This window comes from Epargyreus clarus, unplaced genomic scaffold, assembly GCF_041222505.1.
Source record: "Epargyreus clarus isolate Ecla_fem2 unplaced genomic scaffold, WU_Ecla_fem_2.2 ptg000034l, whole genome shotgun sequence".
NCBI lineage: Eukaryota > Metazoa > Arthropoda > Insecta > Lepidoptera > Hesperiidae > Epargyreus > Epargyreus clarus.
This window is the reverse complement of record NW_027332239.1, coordinates 3,334,799-3,351,125: the sequence shown is the minus strand read 5'-3', so window position 1 is coordinate 3,351,125 and position 16,327 is coordinate 3,334,799. Positions and strand designations below refer to the sequence as shown.

The window sequence follows — 16,327 nt, the reverse complement described above, 5'->3', positions numbered from 1 at the left end:
CATGCGACTATAGTAAATGTATGTACGCTACTTCGGCGCCTCATTAATTATCGGTATCGGCTCGGTGACGGTGGCGGTGGACAAACAGCATAACTCCACATGAACTCGACTAGACAATAGACAGAGGGAATTTAATCGACATTACAGAGACAATAGTCATGAAATGTCTATTACCTACTCAACTCGTAGAGATTGATACTTCGTTTGCAATATTGGAATTTCTTCATTGTGAGAGGAACGATTGCATAAAATGTTAAAGTCATATTTTGAAATTAATCTGCAAATACCATATTAGAAAACACAGCAAATAACGAATAATGTACCTATTTACTATTACAAATAATAATTAATGATATAATTTGCACCACCCCGAATAAATGGATCAAAAGAAATAACAATTATTAAATTTGTTTTTAACTGGATAAAAAAATAATACTAAAAATTTTTTAAGCAATTTCTTTTCGTTTGTTAAATAAACCTTTTTATTGACTTGTTACTTTTATTTTGCCAATTCCAAATAAAATGTAACCTAATTTAAGACATAATTAGTAGCAATTTTGGCACTATATTTAGACCTCAGGTTCCCTAAAATTTATATGATTTTAGGCGATAAGCGTCCGGTCACGCCGACCCTTTCGGATCGCTAGTGCCCTTATCGCTTATTATTATCTCGCCATCTAACCATATCATTTAAAATATCATGCCTTTTAAGAGCTTTTATTTTATTTAACTCGGCCTCTCGATCGAGGGGTTCAAATCCCAGGCACACACCTTTGATTTTTCTAAATTATGTGCGTATTAGAAAATAATTATTACTTGCTTAAATAGTGAAGAAACACATCGTGAGGATACCTGAGAGATTTGTAAAATAAATTAATCTCAAAGGTATGTGAAGTCTACCAATACGCATTTGGCCAGCACGGTGGACTATGGCCTAATCCATCTAATTCTGTGAGGAGACCCGTGCCCAGCAGTGGGACAATAATGCGTTGATGATGATCCATCACCTGTAAGAAGACGTACATAAGTTCCAAAGCGATTTTAGCCGCTATGGCCACTACCGCCCACGGAATCTGTATAGTACTAGTGTCTTACCTCAGGTAAACCACCGGTGGGTTCCTACCACAGAGGACTAACTTGGCACGCCTCGCATATTTTTTTATAATATAGGAGTAGCAGACGAGCATACAGTCCACCTGATGGTAAGTGGGTACTGCCGCCCATGGACATCTGTAATCAACCCCAGATAAGATTAGATATTCCCACCTGAGGTCGGCTACCCCTGAGGACTAAGCTGGAACGCCTCGGAAAAGTACCCTCCCTTACCACACCCTTCAAACCGGAACACAGCAGCGCCTAACACTGCTGTTATTAGGTAGAAAAAGGTGTGGCGGTGGTGCCGCCGAAGTCGAACCACAAAGGGTTCTACCACCTTCAAAATACCTATGTCTAATAAGAATAAGTACCTATGTCTCCCAATTAACTCCACCCTCTCTCGTTTTCGGCATAGCTACAATAATAATTCAGCAGTCTTTTCAGTCTCTTCTTTTATCACACATTTCTGATAAACGTCGTCTTAAGATGATAAGATAAAAGATTCTACGTTTTATTGACCACTTATATCAACGCGTGTATGATCGGGTTGTACTGAATAGTGTATTTTAGAAAATTATCAATTCGAAAAGATTTAAGCAGAAATATAACTTTGGATACATTACTTTATGACAAGTATTTAAAAGTATTTTTCGTTTGACCTAGCCGCCGCCAGACCTACATTTGCAAAGTACTTCTTTATTTCCATTGTACATTATACTGGTATTATAAATCTTCTAGACGATAATGAGACCTAGAGAGGTATTGAGGTTTTATTTTATACTCACAATAGATGCAAACAGGCATTTAAAAGTGGGCAAAACCTCAAACCTATGTTCATAATGAAAAGAGTCATTGTTCGACTGTTTTCATTATGAATTCGACTACAGAATCCAAACCAAACTGGTACATTAAATCCATAATACAGATAAAACGTTACTCATTTATAAAGTGAATAATGAAAAATATATATGCGTATAATATTATGCATCTATGTGTGTGCGTGGATGGCCATATCGAATAGCGAAAAAAGCTAAAAGGATTGACGAGGTCGATTTTGAAGAAAATTAATATAAACTGCGTCAGTAAATAAAAAAAAACTATTTTCTATTTTATTAAAATTATAAATCTAGACGCTTGGCTGTGCGTCCACCTATTCAGAGAATGCATACATACATTTTACTGATATTTTTAGTCAATCGATTAGATGACGAAGATTTTTCACACACACATTTCAAAGAAAAATAAAATACAACCAATTTACCCCGATGGTCACAATCCAGCGCGCAATAATACTTGCAATTTAAACCAAAATAAATAACTGTATACGCTTCCGTACAATTTATTGCGCTCCCGTTGAGCGAGTGCCTATCTACCTGAACAAGTTTTCACTTTCATCCGAGAATTCCAGGAAATAAAGCACGAGCGGGTTTCCCAATAAAAACGCCCACTTCGTCCGTGATAAATATGCATCGCGCTAACAATACTGCGAAAGACGACATGAAGCGTATGGGTTCTAAAACTAAGTTCAATTATAGTCCGCGTAAAACTGCTAGTCCGCTCTGAATATAGAAATGAATCGCGACGCCGTAGCAAATTGTATGACTTCATCTGATCGCAACAACTTCAGAGCGGACTTCCAGTTTGGCGCGGACTATACCTATTTATATAGATTTTCATTGTTTGATGACAGCATTATTATCTAAAAGTGTTTATAGAATCCTTCGTTGATGTATCGAAGCAAATAGGTTGTAGGTAAAATTAGGTAATTTGTTAAAAAATGTATTACATATATAAAATTATGTTTCCTATAAAAACGCCCACTCCGCCCGTGATAAATATGCATCGCGCTAACAATACTGCGAAAGGTGACATGAAGCTTATGGGTTCTAGATTCAATTATATACATAGGTTTTCGCAATTCGATGCTGAGATCTATCTGTGGTGTTAGAATCCTTCGATGCCGTATAAAAGCAAATAAGTTCTAGGATAAGTCATGTATATTGGTCTCTCGTCGTAAATGAAGAGATTTGAACGTGATGGCAGAACCCTAAGTAGTGACCATATCGGAACAAATGGATTCTTAGTTATGTATACGTTCTCATCGTAAATTAATAGATCTAAAGGTGGTAATTGAATCCTTCTGGGCAGTATCGAAGCAAATTGATTCTGGGTACAGTTAGCTATATAAGTTCAAGTAGGTATTGCAGATATATACACACTAGAACTATTTTTAAGCTGAACTTTCCCAAATACGTATTATGAACATTCACACAATTACAAGTTTCTAAACATATAGTGATCATAAATCATCATTACTAATACCTAAAACGACATCCACAATAGATAAATATACAGATAGATGTAGATAGATACATGTACATGTAGATATATACAGATGTTAGGCCCAATTATACATAAGCAGTAGAGCCTATAGGGATAGCAGGATAGGGCTTGGTTGCAACACGATAAATCAATCAATACACATAGAGGCTTAAGCCGAGGCCCTAGGCTATAAATCTAACATAGGTACGACAAATAAACAAACGCGTTCACACGCTCTATATACGAAAAGTATATAAGCTCAAAAATTTTGTTAAGTTTAGTGGTAACACCAGGCAGGCATTACCATTTCATTCGATTGTAAATTAAAGAAAGAAAACAAATACATTATTAAGAATAAAAATGTACAGTCAGAATAACAAAATACTATTACAAAACAATAATTCGTCTGTTCGTATGTCCTTCTACGATGACAGGAAAAAATATATAATGATGCCACCTTTTCCGCCAATGTAATGCGAACTCCCATTTAATGTACATTAATATTAATTAGTCGATGACAAAGGACAGACTTAGCACGATTACAATAGAACTAGTGTATGACAAAAATAATGTGCATAACTTATGATATGCGAATTATTTTAACATTTTACAAAAAAAATATAACTATACGAACAAAGTCACAGGCGAAATCTAGCCACTAAAAAATACTTTACTTGACATTCGTGACGTGTGCCAGAGAGTCAGAAAGTTCCTGTAGGATTTACAGAAAAAAGCTTTCATCGAGCGAACTTTTAAATTGAGCTCCAATTTCTCATCCCTTTCTTTCGTTTCATCAGCGGTCCAAATGTGTGATTTCGAGGCTGTAAAAATGAACACCATTTGTCAGAACTAATGAAAGCACTCTGGGCTTTAATCACTCATACTCTTACGGCCATAATGGAATGTAATATTCATTCACGCGTTATATTTTTATGGTGTTTCCACTCCACAATAATTATACCCGAATATGGTATTAGCTAGAACTTATTGCTTTGATAATACTGGGGATAATAAAAATAATTAATGAGGTAAGTAGGTATTAACCGATTGTTGTGATTTGTGTTGTTGGATTTGTAGCTTTTTTGGAATAGCAAAATAACATGGATATCCATAAACTTCTTGGTTTGGAACATCGATTCTTAGAAAGTAAACGTGTTCTGTAACAAGAGCTAAATCAATAGAAATAATAATAATTACCCTTTCTATACTCACAGTCCCACGCTGGAATATATGTATATCTAAAATTATCATCTCTCATATTATATCTGTCTGAAAATCGAACTCGGAAGCCATTACCAAACCAGTGTTTTTCTGGGCTCCGCCTCGCGGGTCGACATATATATATTAAGGGATCTAATTAACGAGCGATAGTCCACATCAGCCAGTATCGCCGAATATCGGCGGCAGTGGCAGATTTCTGTTTCTGGGTCTGGGTGTTTGTGTATTTGTCTATGTGTGTGTTCATGGGACCCACGACATGGAATCCTAGTGTGGGACTGTGAGTGTAGAAAGCGTTTGTTTGTTGTTAAATAGTGGCTAACAACACGTGGCGGCCGACCGATCGACAACGGTTGCTGTCTGTTGTGAGCCGTTGCCAGCGAGCGCCGCCAACTGCCGTCGACTATTGCCGCCTGTCGTTAGCGAATGCTAGCAACAGTCGGCGACTGTCGTTCACACGAGGCGGCCGACCGATCGCCAACGATTGCAGTCTGTTGTGTGCCATTGCCAGCGAGCGCTGCCAACTGCCGTCGACTATTGCCGCCTGTCGTTAGCGAATGCTAGCAACAGTCGGCGACTGGCGATCGCACGTGCTGTTGCTAGTATATTAACTTAGTCGCTCGTATTAACTTGCTTTGATATAAGTAGCTATATTTTACTCACCTCTGAATATGAGTCACATCTGGTGAGCGGACAATCAACTCGAGCAGACGACACGACTATTAGGCACCTATCGCACTGTCTGAGATCGATCGGTGACTTACCCCAGACTTAGTTCAAAGTGGTTCAAAGTTATTCTAACTTGATTCCAAAGAAAACAACTTTAATATCTTTGAAAATTTGCAAACTCGATTTCACTGAATGGTATAAAGAAAAACACGGGACTTAAATTATGAAGTGTTTATATTTATACAAGAAGTTCTAAGTTTGTTTGTCATAAATACTACTTCTAGTCTGGTTTTGTATGAGCTGTATTCCTACTGTATCCTAACGTCAAAACCATTATTGGGAACTCTATCAATTTCCTTTTATTGCCAACGAAAAATCGGGTACTTCATGTTGGTTTCCTTACTTTAGTAAAAATATGTCGCTAATGAGTTTCAAAATTAAATGACACGTACAATTTATTCACTAAGGGTGGGTTGCATCGAAAGCCCGGTTAAAGTTTGCGTTAAATATAACAGTAACTTTGGAACGTAAAAATTCTGTGTTGCATTTATTGATTTTGGCATTAACGTCGTTTGTGTCACTGTCACCGTATTTTTTAGTCGACATTGACAGATAGGGAAGTTGACAAATACGGTAACTTTAACCGATCGAATTCGAGCGGTTAAAGTTAAGTATTAGTTATGACGTAATTTCAACCTCAACTAAAATGGTGCAACTAATTATTTTATAACCATGGATTTGACGGTTGGTTAAGCTTCTGTAAATGTTAAAGTTACATGATGCAACCCACCCTAACTGTTTACAATTACTGAATTAAATGTCAATTGATTAACAATGGACAATGGATTTAATTCATCGCTTGGGTTTATGAACAAATCATCTATTTTAGAATGCCAAAATAGATGATTTATTTATCAGTTATTACGTAATTATTGTCGTTGTCTAAGCTAATAGGCCAACATTTACACGATAGCAAAACACATTTTTTTTGGCTTCTAAACCCTGTTATTGGAAACTACTGAACCGATTTTGTACACAAAATAACGCAGACACACACCCGCATAAGCACACACACAAAAGACATTCAATGGCAACTACTACCTGCATAATCAGCAAGGAAAAAAGCACGGATAAGCTCGTCTGACGTAACATTACACCGTCAAACGGAAGAATGAGTTGGATGTGTAAGGAATGCATTAATAACGACATGCACTTTGACTACTATCACTGATATAAATAGAACCGGTCAAGTGCGAGCGGAACGCCATTAACTTTTTAAAGCCCACTTATAAAGCTATAACTCTTAACGCTAATGAAAAGATAAACTCTCCGTGTTTTTTGTTATGAAATGGCAAATTAATACTTCGTTAAGATTAAAAATAACTAATAGGTTTAATTAAATACTGATACGAGTTTTTATAGTAGGAGTGACAAACGAGCATGCACTTAAGGTTGGTTAGTATCAAGTGCTGTTGTGTTTTGCTGAGAGGGGCATACTTATCCGGGGAGCTCAACTTAGTCGTCAGGGATAGCAATGCATCTGTGGACGACTTCAGGAAGGGATCTAATCTGAGTTTATTACAGATGTGCACGGGCGACATTAGCCACTTAGGTACCATCAGGTGAACTTCATGAACCTCGTTTGCTTCTCCTATTTTTAAAAAACCTAGCTTACCCGGCAAACGTTGCGTTGCCATATAAATAAGAAAATGTTAAGGGTGAACAAGCCTTATCACTAATGGGTATGAAATATAGATAGAAGCCGATTCTCAGACCTACTGAATCTGCATATAAAATTTGGTGAAAATCGGTAAAGCCGTTTCGGAGGAGTACGGTAACTAACATTGTGACACGAGAATTTTATAGATAAGAAGATAATATAAAGTCATCTCATTAACATTAAAAACAAAATAAACACACAAGCAACAGCTTATTTTCATTTATATACCACCAAATCCGTGTTATAAATGTGTGAAGCTCATTCAGATCCGACAAGGAGTTTCTCTATAAACGGAACCTCAAATGAGAACATGAGACTTGCCAATTTACGAGTACGTAAACCGTTTAGAGCCGAAGCAGACTTGGTTTCGTTACTAAGTGCTTTGCAAATGACATATCTAGTTTCTTAATGCCCGTAATTGACCTTTACATGTATTCCTACTGGGTACGGGACTCTTCTCATCTACCTAACTCACTGTCCAGTTAAAGCGAAGGTGATAAACTCTCTGGTTCGACTCCGGCGGCACCACCGCCACACCTATTTCTGCCTAATAATAGCAATGTTAAACGCTGCTGTAATCAGGTTTAAAGGGTGTGGTAAGGGAGACACTCGTACGTATCAGAGGCATCTAGCTTGGTCCTTACGGGTAGCGGTGCATTTTTGGGCGACCTCAAGTAGGGATCTAATCTTATCTGGGGTTGATTACAGTAGTCCATGGGCAGCAGTAGCTACTCGTATATTATAAAAGAAATTGCATTAATAGACGTATTAATAAAACTTTTATATAGCATTTTCAAGGATGTAGATTTTCTCACAATGTTTTTTTACCGTTAAAGTTAATGATTAATTGGGAATTAATTTCTCATACGCACATAACTTCGAAAAATCAAAGGATTCAAACCTTGAATTCTTCAGCTTGAGTCCATATTTCAAAACCAATATACTATCGCAGCGTTAAATTAAATAAACATAATAATAGGTCAAAGCTGCCACCACACTCGTACAATGCCACGGGGCTATCGGGGACGACGTTATATAAGATAAGCAAATACGGTACTAACAAGTCTCGCGGAAAATTTACTGAACAACAAGAAAATAGTAATGAAATGCGTGGTTCTGATGAAATGCGATCGAAATTTACCTGTACATACACGAGATAAACATACTCAGTGTATTAACGAGCTTCTCGTGGACGACATGGAAGTATCAGGAATTGAAGAATAAAACTAGAAGACAGGCAGCATTTCCCTACAAAGCTAAGGATCTTTCGCGGTCACCAATAAATATTCCTTTCTAGGGTTAGCTCATGTAAATATACGTAGTAAATAAAATTAAGTTATTTACGTCACACGAACTTTACACGAAAATACAGCCTGATAACAAAATGCGTGCAGTCTGTACTTCATATTATGTGACAGCTGCTCGGGTTTTTACCTGAAATACCGAAGTGGAATGTTACTAATTTACGACGACTCAAACAACAATCGACACTTCAAAACTTCTACCACCAAGCTATGGTTCGTTCGCGCCATTCCACCACATCAGGTTCCGCACTAACTCCGTGCGAAGCCAGCCTTAACTATCCGCACAATCGCATTCTATTAGGACAGCACGTAGGTGTAAATTCACCAAACAAACTATGAACGTAATAAACGGAGACAAGTTTAATAAGCTCTCGTGGTAATTGGGTTAAAATGCACGGTACACGGCATTACACCGGCGACAATGGAAGCTCTCGCCGATAATTTTCCACGGGAGATTAAATTGGACCACGCTATGCTGCCTACTTTTATTCGTGTACGATTTTTAGGTTTTGTACGAGATTTGAGATGTTTTCTCTTTGTGCCTCTGTAGCAAACATAGAGTACGATTCTATTTGTCCCTTCCAATTGTGGACAATCATTACTGAGTCACGTGCCGGAGTTGTAACCAAGTCTGGCACGCGGTGGGTTCTGGATTCGTTTCCCGGTCAGACATAGGTCTAAATGATAAATTTAACTTTTTGTTCTATATTTGGGTGTTTGGTTTATCATCTTTGTATGTGTTATAAAGTGTTTAAAAAGCCCCAATACAGTTTTAAAATATACCGTGACACAATGAAGAACTTCTTTTTAGTTAGGAAACTAACTGCAACAATCGTAGGTACATAGCTCTGTAACAATTCCACCGTACACATTTAATATTAAACGCTTAAACAATTTAACGTACTATAATATACGAAACGATAAAATACTCGCACAGGATATCAAAGTCACTAACGTATATAGTGCAGAAAGATTAGCAAAGAGATACGTCAAAAGTGCGGTACGCGAAGGAAACTCTAGCCGCTCTAGCGAGAGAAAGCTTTTGCCCAGCAAAGAGCGTAATTTGATAGAAAATTTCTGATTTACGGCGCTACACGGCCACTTAACTTAAAACCGGTATTATAACGATCGTGGAATATCTATAAAAGGATTATATCTATGAAAGGATTGTAATAACTGTTTATTCTCTACATACCAGGCAAATTATCTACTAATTATAATTGTAGTATAAATTTTTAAGTAGAGCTTTCTTAATTGTTCTCACGATCAATCATGCTATTGACAAATACTTATTAATGGATTTAATTGTATACCGCTTGATAAATTAACAACCATATAATTGACTTATAGAGTACTACCCAATACACTTGCAATTTCAGTGATTTGGTTACTACTGTATAAAAATTAATGAGATGAGGAAAGATAAATTTAGAAAATATATAATATACTGACGTTAAAAGAGTTGTCTAAGTCTACAAATGATTTCCAAATCAGGAGAATTATATAGGTCATAAGGACAGTAACGACCATGGCGTCATCGTAGTTTAATCACCAATCAAACCCATAAGCGTAACCTAACCTAACCCAAATTATTCTACAATAATTTCGTTGAGAAGTAACTTAAACGTTCAACCCAATTATAATTTATTTTCGAACAAAGCCGTAAACGACCTGTATATTTTTTCACACTGGCAAAAATCTCATAAGACATAGGTATTCGCCTGGCGTTACGTTCATAAGAGCAATGACCATTGCTAGCGCTGCTAATTTCTTTTTGCTGTCATCATCAACTTCATTACCCTGTCGAGTACGGATGTTCTCTTAGAATGAGAAGGATTCTGGGTTAGTAGGCCGTAGTCCACGACGACCGTATGGATTAGTAAACACTGTTTTCACATCTATGAAAACGTCAGAAAACTCTCGGGCAATATAGGTCTCATCCGGTTATGTACCTACATCCATCACCCCATAAAAAAAGTCAACATTAATTTCTGATTCGTAAATAAATTAGGACAGATGAAACTTTTGGCACAAACAATCGTTGCGTTTCATACAAACGAGCATGCAGCCCACCAAGCATTTAATAATCCTCCCTTAGATCCGGTAGTAGAATAAGAAAAAAATTTAGCTGACAATTTTCAAGTGTCTCCTGACTATACAAAATATACTTGATTTCATTTAATTAGAGTACTGTCTGAGATCGGCTACGGACGCGTTGCTATCCCTGAGGACTAAGTTAGACCCTTCTATAAGTGTTACTCCATTACACATCTTCAAAGCAGAACACTACATTGTTTAACACTTACGTTGGAACATGGAACATGGAAGATTTCTATCACCTTTAAACTACCTCTATTATCTTTATAATTTAGACTGTTAAATGAATATTAACTGTTCCTGCTTATTTATCTCTGTAACATTCACTGTTGTTGTTGTGGGTATTGTTGTAACCCTAAACTACGTAAACCAATTATCTCCATAGCATTCAGACCCATTCAGTCCAAATGAGAATCAAAAACACTATATCACGAACGCCATTACGCTCGTTACCTATTCTCTAATTAAATCCTGACTAGCAATACCGACATCGCATAAATTTCAATTATAACATTATGTCATCAGAGGACGCTAAAGCGATCGTAAAATCGTAAGCAGTTACATCAACTATACGTATAATGAGATCTCTTGGGAATTTGGAATCCTAACTACATGGTCCGTTTATAGGTTTAGACATTCTGATATCAGCGCCAATGGGAAAGTCATTTATTTTTCCCGGTACCAGCAAATGACGCAAAACTTTTCGTACTTTGCCTTGCCACTACCCATGCATCAATTTCTACCTTAGAGAGTTAACACACCAAGGACAGTTAACTAATACGAGCGACAGTTGTTGTCGTCGCCGTTTATGCGTTCATATAAATGTCTATCGCCGTCTATCGTTACCGACCGTCAGGGACGATCATCGACTACTCCCGCTGGTGTATTACCTACCTAATAATAATAGTGTTGTTTGGTTTGTCTTAAACGGTGTAATAAGACACATGAATAATTCCACCTTAGACTTATAAAATAGCAGGGACGTCTTACCGATTTTAGTTAGGTTAGGTTAGTTACTTAGGACTCGATTAAGAATATAAGGATTTTACGGAACTACAAATTGCACATTAATTTTCATAAATAAGCTGAAACTTCAAATTAAACCCAGGCTTTAGCCAATTTCAGTACGATATGTCCCTCATTCTGTACACAACCTAGATTTTTTATAGTAACAATAGATTGCCAACAGTCTATCCATATAACCCGTCGCGCCGTTCTCGACAATTGTATGCATAAGACACCTAAGAATCTGGGCTAACTGTCTGTTGGAGATAAAGTAACGCTGGTTCTACGAGCTATACCTACAACTCCAACAGTAATGTCCTCAAAGACGTATAATAGAGGTATTAACATTGCGTATATTATGCCCACTTGTCATTTTTATATAATACATTTGTGTGTATAATATATGAAAACATCTGCAAGTGGTCTAGGTTTTAGTTATCAGCATGTTATCAAAAATTTGTGTCTAAAATAGGTATTTATGTTAAAGAGTGTTATCATTGAGGGTTTGAAAAGTGGTAGAGCCCCTCGTTGTTCGACTTCTGCGGCACCATTGCTACACCTATTTCTGTCTTATAATAGTAGTGTTAAGCCCTGCTATGTTCTAGTTTGAAGGGTGTGGTAAGGGAAACATACATTTCCGAAGCATTCCAGATGTAAAGAAGCTGGCATTTACAAAAATAATAACACATGTTTATAATTATATGTGGATAATATTCAGTTAATTAATTAGTTGAGAGCATTGATATCCCTTAACTGACAAATCTCTAGCCAGCTGACTAATTAACTGCATAAATAATGATGAAATGCATTGGTTAAAATGACATACAAAAATAAATACCACATTTCACATGCTCTAATTAAATGCTAATCTGTGTTTATTTTGTCTTTATATAACCTGATGCCAGTAAATAAATAGGTTTTGATTACTTGATCAACTTGACTCTAGACTTGATAGTTAAGATTCTTTTTTCTTATGACTAGACCGGACGGGATTTGCGAGCTGAACTATTCTTTCAAATATATGAGAAAAGATAAGTATAGTGGTGTACATGTTCGAACAGTTAGTCTGTGATAGTAAGTAGACACTGTCACCTATGGACATCTGTGATCAAATTCATATAGAATTGAAGTCCTAACTGAGGTCGACCACTCATGCTATCTGAGGACAAAATTGGAATGCTCTATTTAAGTGTATCCTCACTTTACTCTTCTAACTAAAACCTGTGTTTTAGTACTACACTGCTATTACCACAACTATAGGTAAGGCAGTAGTGCAACCTAACTTGACCCACGAAGGGTCATGTTAAATGGTTAAAATACACTGTTACTCCACTAAAATCAATACCGAAAATATGATACAAGTTTCAAAATAACATCACTGACACATTGGCTATTTAACTGAAATAAATACCCTGAATATAGTAGCATAAGAACATTATTTTCTTTTCTTTGTCAAGACATTATTCTCCAAAATTTTTTTAAGTTGGATGTGATAAAGCTTTCACTGACTCTAGGTAAGACTGGAACACAACTGGGCGCTAATAGAAAACAACATTTTTGACACAATACATACAGAAGATTATCATGTTTGTGCAAAATATATTTGCAAGAAGACTGAGAATCAGTTTTAGTTTTATTTTAGTGAATCATAACACTGTTAACACATAATCATGTACAAATTCTTAATTACATATAACTTCCAGATTTATAAATTGATTTTTATTATTGAATAATATATAATTGTGTAATTGAAAGGAGTTAACTTAATGTGACCCTCAATGTGACTAATACGAGTACCTACACTAGCTCAGTATGCTGGTATAACGTTCAGGGAAACCCTAGTTTTGTGGAAACATAACAAGACAGGCACATAACTCTGAAGATAACAAGAATTTAGTTTTCCAAAAATTTATAACATATAGATGGAATACAATAACTGCTTATATTGCCATAGTCATTGCCATAATGTATACATGACCAATATACTTTCTAGATGTAATAAATAACTAACAATATGGCATAAATACTATGTATAATAGAACTTCACCTCCTTAAAAGAAAATCAGTGAGTAAATCGCAAATTCCATAACAATTAAAAAAAAAAAAGAAAAAAGCTGTAAATCCATTGTCACTTCAAACTTACTTCTCATTTCAAATTCATAAAAGGAATGTCATAAATCACTCTCAACACATGTTACATGAATCATGGGATAAAGATATCATAAACATGTGTCCAATTCATAAACATAGAAGTTCTCAGATGGTAGTTTCATAAATAAAAACCTACATAGTTTGTTTTTTTTTTCAGTGTAGCACTCATTCCAGCCAGTAGCTGTTATTGTTATAAGTAGTAATTAGAATTGGAACTGTTTATTTTTTATCATAACTTTCTAAAAATGATTTTATAAACTAAACACTGATATGATTTATGGTTAATGTTCTATTTTTCCATTTCTTAAATTTTAAGCTTGTGTGAGTTATTTTAATGTTTATTTTTTTACAAATCGTAATAAATTTTATCACTATGTTTGTGGTAATCGTAAGTTTGACGTTTAAGATGTAATGAAAAAAGGACTAGTTGATTAACATTTCACTAATATGCGCCCAAAAACTCGCAAAGCATTATAATTTAGGTTATACAGTTCACTCGTACAAAGTCAACAGTAACGCCAAAGTATTTTACTTTTATTAATAAATGCTTTTAAATACTGGAATGTAAATAAAAATAAAATGTTTGCATGTATTACTTTTCGACTACATTAATGCATTAAATATTTATAATTAATAGTGCAAAAATAGCGTTTAAAATTATTTGTGATACTTATTATGTACTTGAGTTGCGATACGATACTGTGTTTATAAAATATTCTGGAAGATAAGACTAATAATTCGCGAAAAGTAGTCAGCTGGTGATAACCTACGATCTCATACAGAATATAATAGCCACGGACGAGAATATATTTATTGAAATAACTATATCGTATCCTATACACGCCACTATTCCCTACTCGATGCCCTATAGCCCTTACATATAAAACTTTTCAGTCATTCCTAAAATATATAAAGAAACATACAAAATACGTACCCTTATAAGTACACCGAAGTTTCGAAGCTGCTCATAAGTCCAGGCACGAAAAACATTATCACCAAAAAAACACTCAATTCACAGGTTCCACTAGCACATTATCATTAATAGATTTAATAAATCCTCACCCGCGCAAACGAAAATCAGTTTCTTATTGACATAAACACAAACTGAGCGTCCGCCATATGCAGGTACGTTCAGCACATACGTGATCACAAACTTTTTCTCTCCTCTTGTTCAAAACATCAACTCATGACGAATGCCAAGTCTTATGTCAAAATTATGAATTCTATAAAATTTGAGAGATTTGTTCTATTTCCAACTACAGATTTAGATGCCAGTGAATATTTTATTATTTTTAAATAATAAAAACGATAAATAGTAATTTCTTAGAGGATTCAGAATTTAAAATTTCTGTTCAAAAACTTGACACTGGGTCACATGAATGCATGTTTCGAACGCACCATCACTTGCGTCTCACTTCACAGAGATGCGACCAACAGACAACTTCACTACGCTTCAATCGCGACGAGCTTTGATTTCGATTTACGGAAGAGTGTAGCATGCTTGAGGGAAAGGGACAGACTGCAATGTATTTTTTAAGTCAACGGCCTCTGTGAAGATACTGCTTGAACTACGCTGTGGCTTTTTCGTAGCGGTCTTACTTTCCGTAGCAATTAATTAAATGCGCTTTATTTATAAACTTTTATTTTCAAAGCAGTTTTTCTTTTCCCATGATCTTTTCACGCATTGGTTAAATCTTTATTTAATGGATATAGTAAACTCGAATGACACCCAGAAACGTCTAAGTAATTTAGATAAAAAACTCATTTTATGAAAATAGGTCTCGAAGTTGTTTTTGTCATTATTTTTGATACATATAGGTATTACTTATAACTAAGCACCTAAGGTTTGTCTAAATTTATTCTAATTGTACATAAATAAACCTCGTTAAAATTCGCGGTGTTTAAATAAGTATTCATGAAGATATAAAAAATCGAAGAGAACATTATTTCCGTATTAAATTTATTAACATGGTATTAATAAATTTAATACGGAAATCTATTTAAACTCCGTGTTTTTATTTTGCGAATAAAAGTTACCGTTTTTGTTGAAGCTCACACAAGTAATTACATATTTTGGTAGCTTATTACACCTATATATTTATAAGTATACTACTTAATAACGAAAGTTACTACTTACAATAATACCTACTTCGCTCAAGGTGGGGGTCAAAGCAGCCTCGATAATGGGCCGGGATCACGCTAGCCTAGACAGTGAAAGTTGATAAAAAACTGGCAGTATAAAAATATTGCCCTGCCTATACAAATAATTAAATTTAAGTCCCCTTTATTCATAATAGCTGTTATTCTTTAAGCTAAATCTACTCTTAATCTTTAAGGTACTCTCACTGCCGGCCATGGACATCTGTAATCTACTTCATATGGATAGCGGACCTAACTGATGCCGTTCATAGATGCATTGTTAGTCACTCCTAAGGGCTAAGATAATTAATAATTTTATTATAATACGGTCAGTATTATAATTTTTTTTTATAATATAGAAGTACCAGACGAGCATGCAGTCCACCTGATAGTAAGTGATTAGATATTCCTACCTGAGGTCGGCCACAGATGCGCCGCTACCCCTGAGCACTAAGCTGGAACGCCTCAGAAAAGTCTGTCTTCCTTACCTTACTCTCCACACCCTTCAAACCGGAACACAGCAGCGCCTAACACTGCTGTTATTAAGTAGAAATAGGTGTGGCGGTGGTGCCGCCGGAGTCGAACCACAAAGGGTTCTACCACTTTC

At 35.8% G+C, this 16,327-nt stretch overlaps 1 protein-coding gene across 2 annotated transcripts in view; it reads right to left on the bottom strand.

The window, feature by feature from the left end:
- Positions 1–14,727, bottom strand: part of LOC140755783 (tyrosine-protein phosphatase Lar) — a 511,387-nt gene extending 496,660 nt beyond the window's left edge. For both annotated transcript variants that reach the window (XM_073091105.1, XM_073091106.1), the window contains exon 1: positions 14,516–14,727. The gene's annotated coding sequence lies outside the window, so the exon portion shown is untranslated. The remainder of the gene's footprint in view (positions 1–14,515) is intronic.
- Between the last annotated feature and the right edge of the window lie 1,600 nt (positions 14,728–16,327).